At 40.8% G+C, this 13465-nt stretch overlaps 1 long non-coding RNA gene across 1 annotated transcript; it reads left to right on the forward strand.

The window, feature by feature from the left end:
• The first annotated feature begins 9493 nt into the window (after positions 1 to 9493).
• On the forward strand, positions 9494 to 11916 carry LOC126474901 (uncharacterized). Its single transcript, XR_007586596.1, has 4 exons — positions 9494 to 9930; positions 10376 to 10596; positions 11001 to 11361; positions 11507 to 11916. It is a non-coding gene; the product is annotated as an uncharacterized LOC126474901 (long non-coding RNA).
• The last annotated feature ends 1549 nt before the right edge of the window (positions 11917 to 13465 follow it).

Here is a 13465-nt window from a genome sequence, read left to right on the forward strand (position 1 = left end):
TAATAAGTATGTCGAAGCAGTGTTACGCCGTTTGCACAAAATAGCGTAAATTGATAATGGACTTTTGATTGTAGCTTGGATTAAGGTCATGAGGGTAGCCTTCAAACTGCAGTGATTTTATAGTGTGTGTTAAACATGGGATGGACTTATCACTTTCAACTAACACTTTCTTACTTTCTTCAGGCGCGCATTTCTTTTTCAGAATCAGACTTACATGCATAAGATTAGCAAAAAACAGTTATCGTAATCTATGCATTTTCAATGAAAGGTTCGATCACTGCTGCTTGAATCACTTCTTTTTCCGGCGTTTTTCTCGTCACACGTTGTCTTAAATTATGCAGAAACATGTGAGCCAATTCAGGAAAACGAAAATCATTTGCACCTATGCCTTTAGCAACATGTAAAGCCCTATCAATCAAGATAACATCGGCAGTACTAAATTTTTGTCTGGGTTTAGGAAAAAACGCTAATAATGTGAGCGTTATTTCCCAGTGACTCCTACAACGTTTTTTCAGGTATACGATTAAGATTCGGAACGCTCAAGCGAAATTTCATTAGAACTAGTTCGGATGCAAGTTCTAAAGTAACTTACTAGAGATCCATCAATTGGCTGTAATCGTGAGGAAACAGCCATCCACTCACTCGGGATAACTGTGTCCAAAAAACAAACATCGCGAGTATTTCACCACGCTGAGCGTTGCTCAGAAATTAGCACAACTTCTTAAGGTAGCTTTTGTTCTTTGGGGCCCGCAGTGCAAAATATAGCTTTCAAATTACATTTCATGACAAGAGTTAAAAATTATTAAATGCTAATAATTTGCGCGAGAAATCAAGAAAAAATCAAAGTAGATTATTCGGAATCTGACGACTTGCGCTCTGTAGGGAGAGTTAAAGTACACCAAGATATCAGCTGCTTCGAAGGTCAAATGTTAGAACTGGAAACACTGAGTGTGCGCTGTCTATCTAGAAGGGCAAATGTTTGTGGTGTGCGATTGTTGCAGGATCTGTTTGGTGCGACATTCTCGTGCAAACATGGTGCGTTTATCTACAGCATCCCTTTGAACACAAGTCACACTGAAAGATACGACATTCGACTTTGTTGCTCGTATTAGCACAGCAGTTACGACTATTGTTGATCTCCAACAACTAGAGCCATACATTTACGACATCGAGGAATACCAGATGACATCCTATAATAAACGTATTTCTAGCTAAGATAGCAAAGGAGCCACCCATAAATTACGCCACACGAATTTAATAATTTTTGGAGACCCCCTCCTTGTCACAGGTGGTCACGTTTGTGTCACCTCCTCTCCTCTGGTGTGGCGCAACATATTTTATAGTTTTAAATTTAGAAATTATTAAATTAAAACTGCACTAACGCTTTGACTGCCCATAATGCGCTCACTTTTATGTTTTTTCAGGTGTGACCTATGGAACAGAATGGCAGGAGAACAATTTAGCTTTGAAGAGAGAAAGATTGTCCTTAAATGTTATTGGAAAACCGAAAACGCCACGGAAGCGCAAAGACGGTTAAGAAGAGAGTTCGATAAACCGTCACCAACGCACCGGCCCATTGCTCGCATCAGCGATAAATTAGATAAATTTGAAGCAGATGGAACCGTTGACAACGTCACAAGAAACGCTCTGGACGACCACAGACATCCACCAGCCTTAGAGAGAAGAGTAGGTGTGGGAAACTCTCATTCGATCCCCACAGAAATCTCTACGAGAAACTGCTCGGGAGACACAAATCTCAAAAGATAGCGTTCATTGCATCTTGAAGCGTCTTCGCTGGAAATGCTAGATACCAGCTCTAATCCATGCTCTCAATGAAGGCGATCCAAACCGGAGAGTTCAATTCTATGAATGGTGTCTGTCAAAATGTGCAGAAGATTCAGGGTTTCCACACAAAATTGGCTGGAGCGAAAAGGTCACTTTTAAATTAAATGGCACAATTAAGCGCCATAATTGTACCTACTGGGTCCAGTAATTCCCCCTGTTACAATTGAACAACATTTAAACTTACTAGGGGTAAGAGGTGTGGTGTGGGATTCAGCATTGGGCATCATAGGATTTTTTTTTAACGAAACTGTCACTGGTGACAAGTAGCTAACCTTGCGAGTCTGTCGGTCCACGCATTGAGGAGTTGTTTGATGATGACGAGATTTACTTTCAGCAGGATGGAGTACGTTCACACTACCATCGCAATGTAAGAGTTCACCTCCATGCAGCTTTTCCAAACACAGGGATTGGACGAATGGGTAGTATTGAATACCCTGCGCGTTCCCCAGACCTCACACCAATGGACGTCTTTTTATGGGGGTATCTCAAGGACAGACTTTATCGTACAAAACCTACAACAACTGATGCACTGAAATTTGAAATTGAACGACAATGTCGCAGAATTCCAAAAACAACTGTGCCGTGACGTTTGCCAATCCACTGATTCGCGTTATCGGCTTTGTCTGGACAGTGACAGTCTGAACATTTGCGAATATGATTCTTTAAGTACATTTTTCTTCTGTAATTCAAGCCGCTAAACTTGTCTCTATGTTCATAAATAAAATTTTTATATTCATTCCAAGTGATAGTACAATTTTGACCCACACTGGCCGCGCGGAGTGGCCGCGCGGTTTGGGGCGTCATGTCCAGATTGAGGCGTCACGTCACGGATTGCGCAGCCTCTCCTGCCGGAGGTTCAGGTCCTCCCTCGGGCATGGGTGTGTGTGTTGTTATTAGCATAAGTTAGTTTAAGTAGTGTGTAAGTCTAGGGACCGATGATCTCAGCAGTTTGGTCCCTTAGGAATTCACACACATTTGAACATTTTTCACAAATCTTGTACTTCTATATAAAACCTTTTTTTCATATAATCAAGACTAAATCAAACGTCTTAGAAAATTTACAAAACATGTTGTTGTTGTGGTCTTCAGTCCTGAGACTGGTTTGATGCAGCTCTCCATGCTGCTCTATCCTGTGCAAGCTTCTTCATCTCCCAGTACCTACTGCAACCTACATACTTCTGAATCTGTTTAGTGTATTCATCTCTTGGTCTCCTTCTACGATTTTTACCCTGCACGGTGCCCTCCAATACTAAATTGGTGATCCCTTGATGCCTCAGAATATGTCCTACCAACCGATCCCTTCTTCTACTCAAGATGTGCCACAAATTTCTCTTCTCCCCAATTCTATTCAATACCTCTTCATTAGTTATGTGATCTGCCCATCTAACCTTCAGCATTCTTCTGTAGCACCACATTTCGAAAGCTTCTATTCTCTTCTTGTCTAAACTATTTATCGTCCACGTTTCATTTACATACATGGCTACACTCCATGAAAATACTTTCAGAAACGACTTCCTGACACTTATATCTATACTCGATGTTAACAAATTTCTCTTCTTCAGAAACACTTTCCTTGCTATTGCCACTCTACATTTTATATCCTCTCTACTTCGACCATCATAAGTTATTTTGCTCCCCAAATAACAAAACTCATTTACTACATTAAGCATCACATTTCCTAATCTAGTTCCTTCAGCATCACCCGATTTAATTCGACTACATTCCATGATCCTCGTTTTGCTTTTGTTGATGTTCATCTTATATCCTCCTTTCAAGACACTGTCCATTCCATTCACCTGCTCGTCCAGGTCCTTTGCTGTCTCTGACAGAATTCAATGTCATCGGCGAACCTCAAAGTATTTATTTTTTCTCCATGGATTTTAATTCCTACTCCGAATTGAATAACATCGGTGATAGGCTACAACCCTGTCTCACTCCCTTCCAAACCACTGCTTCTCTTTCATGCCCCTCGACTCTTATAACTTCCATCTGGTTTCTATACAAATTGTAAATAGCCTGCCACCTTCAGAATTAGAAAGAGAGTATTCCAGTCAACGTTGTCAAAAGCTTTCCCTAAATCTACCCCCAAATGCTAGAAACGTAGGTTTGCCTTTCCTTAATCTATTTTATAAGTCGTAGGGTCAGTATTGCCTCCCGTGTTCCAACACATCTACGGAGTCCAAATTGATCTTCCCCGAGGTCGGCTTCTGTCAGTTTTTCCATTCGTCTGTAAAGAATTCGTGTTAGTGTTTAAACATAACAAATCAAGTAACTGATACAAAACTTAACGTCTTGTGTCCAAGGACTTTGAACCTATTCCTTTATATTATGTATAACTGGGATAGCAGTCACTTCGTTCTCGATTTGGATAACATTAGAAGCATTCGATGAGTCGACATCATCTTCATTCAAGAATATAGCATTGTCATCGCTCATCAACCAAAGAACTTCCCTAGCACGTCTAGCTGCAGTTATTTGAGGATGAATCTTCGTGATGGGCAAAACCTTTTGTCGGCTCTTATGTCATTGCATGTGTTGGTTAGTGACTTTGTATGATGAAAAATATAGGCCACAGATGCCACTCGATCGTTTAATTAAGTATTCCTCGACACTGGGCAATAGCCATCACACGAAATTTGCTTCAAATGTGGTGACGCTCACAGATACAAAGATAACTGCAGTAACAACGCAGCAAATTTACCTTTGGAGTCATCATTTCCGACGGGTACACGCTCATCAGAAGTCTGTTTGATCAAAACAGGTGGTCGTAAAAACCTCTCTCGTAATAATCGCCGTAGGCTGAATCGTCGCACACCGGAGCATGCGACAACCTCGTATTTTCAGTTGTAAAAAATATTGTGATTAACGTTCGTGAGTTACGTACCAAGTAGCGTCATTTTTTACTGCCCTACTCTGTACGGTATCCAGTCTGGTATATGTTGGCACAATGTATTCAGCAACCACAGGAAAATCGCCAGTGACCAGTTGGCTCCAAATATTAGCCATCATGAGGCATGCACTCCCCAAGTTCCGTTTTTCTAGTTCTAAATCAGTTGTGCGATCACAGGAATCAAGTTGTGAACCGAAACTGTCCTGTTTTAGTACAACAACAGTAAGTTAGCGACTAAGAGGCGCTCCACTCTGTTAAATTCATTTCTTCCGGGAGCATTTGTGGCAATGTAAATCGCATTCAAACCTAAATCTTTAAAATGTTGCACAGTTTAAGCTATAACTCGCTCGTATCGTGGATTTTCGTCGGGACCACCTTCGCAAATGAAAATAAACACGGGTTGTTTCTTTTTCTCCTCAGTATGTTCGTTGCCTGCCGAATGTCTTTCCATAATGCTGTTATTCTTTTTGTTGCTTCGTCTGTCGTCATGCCAGCATCGAGTGCTAACAGGAAGGTATCGAGCTCAGATTCTAGTATCACAGTTTTATTCGTATAAGTGTTCTGACTAGGCGTAGTTTTAGGTACTGTTTGAGTTAACTGGCTTCCACTTGGTTGCATACTAATATCATCAGTATCTTGTGGTATACCTGTTCGGTTTCTTCCTGCAGTTAAAAGTAAGCATGTAAAATGTTAAATATGGGCATTTCACGCAATAAGTGCACTAAATCACGCCGAAGAATCCAGCTGTACGATAGTGAGAACTGCTTTGAAATCGATCGTGTTCCTTCCGAGATTACCTCCAAGAAACAGACTGAGATATGAGGTTGCCGATTTTGTTTCATAACAAGTAATGAATAACATCTGAACGTAATTGACTGGTTTGTTCTGTTTTTCAATTTGCCACAGAACACTAAATATATTCTTAGCGGTGGAGCACGAAATGTTAAAATAATGTAAAACTCACCATACTTTTACGCTCTCGGGTTCTAGACGTTTCAGTGGTTGTGACGACGAAGAAAATTTTCAACAAAAATCTATATGTGTCGTTTTGTTTTAGTCAGTCTTTTTTTGCAATTCTTTGATTTTTGAATCCACTTCACCTTCGACATTGTCACTTTTTTGTAAACTTCGCCAAAAGGTGTTAACTTCGTTTATTATATTTTATCAGCATAAGATGCACTATGTACTTCATAGTTTGCGGCAAAGAATAACTAAATCGCTTTTTTGGTCATTTTAAATTTGTTAGAAAAATGGAAAATCACAAAATAGTAGAACCAAGGAAAACACGTCCATCACTCAGCGAAAGTCAGGTTTCAACTGAATGATATGAACAATTCAACATAGCCGTAATCAGCGCTGCGGCGATTTTTGGTCAAAGCCTTAATGGCGGATTGGGCTTCGGCGAATGTCAAAGGTGGGCGACGCGTGATACCTAGTTACAGCCAGCGTGAACAATAACCACATCACACGGCCTCCATGTTCCAAAGGTGATAGAAAAAAATTAGAACGTTAGTAAATAATAATGATAGAACTGGTAACGATTTAAAGTTTTTCTTTACAGTTGTTCATTAGAGCTGTAATACAAAACTAAACTTTATACATGTAATATCAGGAACCTTATGACTCGTCCCTCCCCCCCCCCCCCCCCCGGCCCTCTTGTCGCACGATGTCATCTTTGTTGGCCCTACCCTCCTACCCTCTTAACGTGTGACGTAATTCATGGATGGCGCAGGAAATTACAGCGCCAATATCTTTTCCAAAACGTATACAAAACAGTCATAAGTACCGCATATAAAACGGAGACCATTCCCATGTAACCAGAAGCAGACTTTTTATCCATTGCAGAATTCTCCTATACTTCTATAGATGATTGTCCATGACATCGCTAAACCGCCAGAGGGGGCGTTGCGGGTTTGAAGCCCCTTCGCCCCTTCCGAAATATTCACAAAGCTAAAAAAAAAAAGGGAAAAGAGATCTTAAATCGATTGCAATATAATCTTTATTTCAAAATTACCGTGTTTTCAAACCGCGGCTATAACCAGCATAGCGTAGTGCGCGAGGGAAATACAGAATCGATGAGTTAGTACTGGCGACAATATTGGCACCGATGTGTGGACTACGCCTCAATGGAATGTGGTTTGTCTCGAGTCCTGGAAAGTCCAGGCAGCGCAGTCCCTGCGTCACGGCTACCCAAATTGTCAGTTGGCATACTTACCGAAGTTGGGCGCTGTGAGACGACATTCGTTCACCTACACATGGCCGCAGTTTACTACATTTCTTCTAGAAAGTACGGAAACTGTTTTTCTCATCGTGCTCTGAGTATTTCGCACACGATTATTTTAAGTAATTTCATGTAGGAGAGAGGAAAGGCTCGTGTGCGCCATATGATAATCTAACTTTTTTTTTTTTTTTTTTTTTTTTTTTTTTTTTTTTTTTTTTTTACGTGATAGTGCAATATCTGAGAATTGACCGGTTTGATGCAAAACTGTGTAATGGGTTTTCAAAAAGTCTAGGAAAGTTACAGAAAACGTAGTTGGTAAGAACAGCGTGACAATTATTGAACTATATGAAAAGAAACGGAAATTATTTACAAACTACGGCGTGCACGCACTTTATTCGACATGTAAAGGTCACTACAGATATTCGGATTTAGAATATGACAGTTATCATTGGCGATGATGTGACGCAGACGAATGGAGAAATTCTGCATGACCCGCTGAAGTGTCGGTAAATCGATGTTGTCCATGACCTCCTGAACGGCTGTTTTCAGCTCAACGATGGTTTTGGGGTTATTGCTTTACACCTCGTCTTTAATATAGCCCCACAAAAAGGAGTCACGTGTGTTCACATCCGGAGAATATGGCGGCCAATCGAGGCTCATGCCAGTGGCCTCTGGGTACCCTAGAGCCAGAATGCAGTCCCCAAAGCGCTCCTCTAGGACATCACACACTCTCCTGCTTCGATGGGGTCGAGCTCCGTCTGTATGAACCACATCTTGTCGACATCAGGGTCACTTACGATAATGGGGATAGCCAGCCACAGTGGCTGAGTGGTTCTAGGCACTTCAGTCGGGAACCGCGCGACCACTACGGTCGCAGGTTCGAATCCTGCCTTGGGCATGGATGTGTGTGATGTCCTTGGGATAGTTAGGTTTAAGTAGTTCTAAGTTCTAGGGGACTGATGACCTCAGATGTTAAGTCCCATAGTGCTCAGAGCCATTTTTGATAATGGGTATAAAATCACCTTTGTCATCAAATAATATGGCACCGATTATTCCATGACTGGACACTGCACACCACAGTAACCCGTTGAGGGTGAAGAGACTTTCTCTATCGCGAAATGCGGTTTCTCAGTCCCCAAATGCGCCTATTTTGCTTATTGGCGAACCCATCCAAATGAAAGTGGGCTTCGTTGCTAAACCAAACCAAACAGTGCATACTAATATCCATTTGCCCAGCGGCCAACCGTGCAGTCTGAACGTCCTAAAGCAAACCGTTTAAAAGTTATGACGATTTTATTTCATATAGTTCAGTAATTGTCATCCTGTAAATATTGTCATTTATCAGTTTAATAGTAATCACATGCATCAAGATAATCCACCAATGAGCAAAAAACCTAAGGACCAACGTAATTTTCGCATGATTTGTCTCCGCCAAGTAACATTGCTGGATAAAACTTGGAGCATACACAGAAAGAACTGCTACAGTATAGTACAAAGCGTAACTGAAAGAAACACGCAATGAGATGAACAGAAATGACACGTTTATTCGAAGACAGGACTGAGACTGTAGTCACTGCTATTAATGATGGTCCCCTGGACATTACAACAAGCGAGGCATGGTTCTCAACAGGGTGTGTAATCACAAGTGTTCGGATTTTGCATATCATTTTTTTATGGTATCTGGTGTTGTATCTAAACGAACTATGATATTTTGGAGGTACTAGGCCACTTTAAATGGAAATTTAAAATGCATATATTTGCATATTTTTGGCGTTTGCGCATATTATTGTCATATTTAGAGGAAATGGCCGTAAAGATGCATATTTTTGACATTCAGAGGTCATATTGAGCTTCATTTTGTTCCCTGAGAACCCAAGAACCTCCCAGAATATTAGGCCAACAAATTTCAAAAATGAGATAATACGGGACGAGACATCAGAATAAAAGCCTTTCAGGTAAACATGGGTAGCTTATGGAGGGACATAGCCTTGTTTTGCCACTTAGGTAGCCTCTCGGATAAGGATGCTAAAAGACTTGTGATGGTTCATTGTTGCAAGATGGATTATCGGAGTAGACACGTGCTTCGGTACTTCTTGTCCGCAGTTAATGCGTGTTCAAGTCGCTCACCTGATGTCTGCAGTGCGCCGACAATGCCCTACTAGTTGTTGGCATTTCGGAATATGAATCATTCTTGCGTGTGTTTCCGTGCTGTTCACGTCGACTCTTTGCTACCTTCTTCAAATTACGAATACGCCCACGCCAAAAACCAATAATTTAAGGAAATGGATCTGGAGTGATTATGCTTTCACAACGGACGGAAAAATAATATTCTGCCAACTGTGTGAAGAAGAGCTAAGTTTAATTTTGTTTTTTATTTTTCTATAATTTTTCCAAGAAATCAAAACAATTATTAAGTTCATTTGTAAATTTGCGTGCATGTTTTCTATGTACGAATGGGAAGGAACAAAATAATCCTTCAGGAATTAGCTTCGGCGTTCTTGCAATTTAAAAAAAAGTTAAATGTTGTGAGGGGATCGAAGTTCCAATTTTTAGAAACTTATCTGTAGTCTTAATTCACTTTTTTGAGTGACCATCTCACAGGTACACACTGTTTCCTTACATTTTTGTACAACTGTACGTACTTATTGATATTTATTCACTTCTACAACGCTTTAGGTCAGGTTTGAGAAAAAATTTCACCTGGATCAGCATAAAAAGACATCTCAGCGCCAAAACGACGTAACCAAGGCATGGTTAAAAGCGCCACAGCAACCATTGATCTCATTTTCGAAGCATATGGACGACAAAAATGAGTTCAATGAAGATCTTTGCGAGGCTTTAATAAAAGCAAACACCCCCTTGAATAAGCTGGAGAATGAAGGATTAAGGACCTCCTTGAAAAAATACACGGGAAAAGATATTCCTCGACGAGTCAACGCTCAGAAAGAACTATGTGAACCCATTGTATGAAAAGGTAAGGTTTTTCGGTAGTTTTCATGAACGTAGGTATATAATTTGGTATATACTTGGGCCAAAATAAAAGTCGTTTAATTTAAAAAAAAAACTCGAAAATTAAATTTAAATTATGTTTGAATGTATATTTTTTGTAAAATGTATATTGTTACTTGAAGGGGGAAAAAAAGCTAAATTTAAAGTGAGTGAAGTTTTTCAAGAAAGGAAAAGAAGAAAGGACTTGAGAAGGAGAGGGTCTGTTCCGAAACGTTCACTGCAAAAAAGAAACTAAATTTATTTTTAAAGAATATAATTTCTTGTGCGAATTAAATGACTATTATTTTGATGAATGAATATACATAATAAAATAGCCAAAATATAGGTAGGTGCAAAAACGGATATAGTTTGTTTTCCTGTGTATGTCTCCTATGTAGTGTCCACATGTTTGTGTGAATTTTTCAATTTAGTTTCTCTATTACTGACACTGGAGAATAGTAGGAAAGGCATTGTCGATGCTCCAGTCGGGCTATCCGTTGACGAAACCACTGATTGTCGCGGTCGGCATATGGTGCACGTCATAGTTGGAAAACTGTCTGCTGACGAGGCTGGACGAGGTACCTCATACTGTGCAAAGAAGTGGAACGAACGCCACACGCCACGATTGCACGCACAGTGCAGGAAGCATTGTGTAAGTTTCTCCAATATTGAATGGTTTAAAATAAATTACAGGAAATATGAAGGGCTTATTTCAATAGTGGTACAAGTCCATTACCTCCACTTTTCTGTCTATAATGCTTCTGAATGAGCCAAAGAAACAGAAAGAAAGGTTCATCTCTAGCAAGAAGCCATATGCTTGAATATTTCTGGTATCTCAACTGCAGATTTTTCAGCGTTCATTTAACTTTAGGACTCTGTATCTCAATATGAACAAAAATTGACTTGTACCACTATTGAAATAAACCCTTCATATAAGAGTGCAGTTTTTCACATTATATCCCGAGCCAATAATTAGTTTTTCACATCATCTCCCGAGCCAATAATAAAATCATAAAAAATGAGTAAAATCTGTAAAGTCCTTTGATTTTCTTTCAGGCATGCTGTGGAGAAGTGAAGATCAGAAACGTGGGAAGAACAAGGTTTTGGCCATTGTGAAGGATAGTGCCGCATATATGGCGAAGGCCACAGAGTGTCTCCGGGTGTTTTACCCTAAAATTATTCACCTCACGTATCTGGCTCATGGCATCCATCGAGTCGCTGAAGAGGTCAGAGCCACATTGCCAGAGGTCAACAGCCTTAGATCTTCGGCAAAGAAGGTTCTCATCAAGGCACCAAGTCGAGTGAGAGCTTTCAAGACTGCTCACCCTGACTGCCACCTAAACCAGTCTTGACGAGGTCGGGAACGTGGATTTCAGCTGCAAACTATTATGCAGACAACGACAGAAAAGTTCAAGAGGTATGGATGCGTGTGTAGTTCTGGATAAATTGAATAAGCACAGAAAACGAACACAACATGGAATTCCAATATTAAGCTTATTTCTCTGTACAGCAGATTTCAGCTTGAAACCGACATTCACTAGATTACTGCTTTCTTGTTCCAGGTCCCAAGGACGCCTTGAAGATTTACAGCCTGCTACACAGCCTATCATTCATCCGAGCCCACTTGGGTGGCCTTCCAGACCTAATTGAGAAACTTCAGACTCGTAACATGGAAGTTACGAAGGCAGTGGCTCTCAATGAAAAATTCAGGACACAGAGCCAGAATTGGCCAGGTCCGATCGGTGAGAGACTTAGAAGAAAATTGGATGCAGTTCCTCATAGAAATCCTGGTTGGTCTACGATTCAGAAGATCGCTCAATTACTGGAAGAAGAGAAACGCTCCGAGAATGTAGATGATTTCACGTCGTCTAATGTCGGTGCTCTTAAATTTTTACCTGTAGTGTCATGTGATGTTGAACGATCATTTTCAAGATTGAAAATGTTATTATCTGGTCACAGGAAAAATTTTAATGTAGAGAATATGGAAAAATGTTCGTAGTTAAAAAAAAATTCTAATTTTTAGAATTTACCAAACTTATCGTGTAAGTACCTATGTTATACCTCATTTTATTCATTGAATTATAGCCATTACTGAAAATATTTGATGGTTATTCATTAATTTTTCCAAGTAAGATGCATAATTTAAAGAATTTATCTAAGAGAAATGACTAATTAAAGAATTTCATCTACATATTTAAAGGCATATACTGGCAGTAAGAGCATATTTTAACTGCATATTTCGAGGAGTTTTGTCACATATTTCATGGGTTTAAGTGCATATCGATCCCAACACTAGTAATCACCACAGACAGCTATGCTTGCTGTGCAAAGTGCTACCATGTTGGTCACAACTTTAATAAGGAGATCTTGTGGTATGGGGTTTCATTACTTCACTAGTGTGGTTGAAAACTGCTCGATGGTCGTTGCTGCATGTGAACGTGTTGCAATACACCTTCCAGGCACACCTTGCATGTGCTCGATGGAGTTTAAGTTGGGGAGCGTACAGGCCAATTCAATCGCCGAATATCCCCTCGTTCCAAGAACTCCTCCACCTGCTCTGTTCGATGTGGTCAAGCACTGTAATCCATAAAAATGAAGTCGTGGCCTAATGCACCCCTGAAAAGACGCACATTGGAAAGGGGCACAGCATTACAGTAACATTGTCCAGTGCGTGTACCATGTTCAAAGATTTAGAGATTAGTACGCCCATGAAGCATTATGCCTCCCAACACCAAAACCCCTGGACCACCAAAATGATCAGTTTGAGAATGCTGTTTGCACCCTCAGGTGGCGAGAGATGAGAACTCTAATGCACCCTGAAACACTGTAGTTTTGGTGGTCCAGGTGTTATGTTGTGGGGAGGTATAATGTTTCATGGGCATACTGACGTCCAAATTTTTGGACACAGTGTATTCGCCATTCATCGTCATTGTGACTATGTACTCCTCCCCATGTCTTTTCCTGGGTGCATTCGCCCTTGACCACGTTTTTATGGATTTTTTTCTTTATTGTAATTTTATGCCTCAGATGAGGTGGGCCGGCAGTGGCCTACATACGCCGCTCTTCGGCCAATAGATACAACAGATAGACATAGAAGACAGAGAACATAAAAAGCATGGTAATACATGGTGAACGTTACGTGATATATTAGAAGCCATCCAACGGAAGGCACGGTACACAAAGGTTGTCACCAGTAGAACAGACGAGGACATCCAGTTGGAGATGCGAACCTAGGAGGACACCGATGAAAACACTGTAGTACACAATGGAGAAGCACTGATGCACATAAACACTGGTGACGATCATCGGCGTAGCACTCACAAACACACTGAAGAAGGGGAGGGGTAAGGAGGGGGGGTGGTGCCAGTGGGAGAAAGAAGGGAGAGTGGGGGAGGGGAGAGGGGAGGGGTTGGAAGCCCAAGGAGGGGGTGGAAGTGGGAGACGTAGGAGAGAGGAAGGGCGGAAAAGGAAGGTGAGGAGGGAGCCCTGGCAGGATAGGGGGCAATGGGAGGGGAGAGTCA

Source organism: Schistocerca serialis, chromosome 4 (assembly GCF_023864345.2).
Source record: "Schistocerca serialis cubense isolate TAMUIC-IGC-003099 chromosome 4, iqSchSeri2.2, whole genome shotgun sequence".
Taxonomy (NCBI): Eukaryota; Metazoa; Arthropoda; class Insecta; order Orthoptera; family Acrididae; genus Schistocerca; species Schistocerca serialis.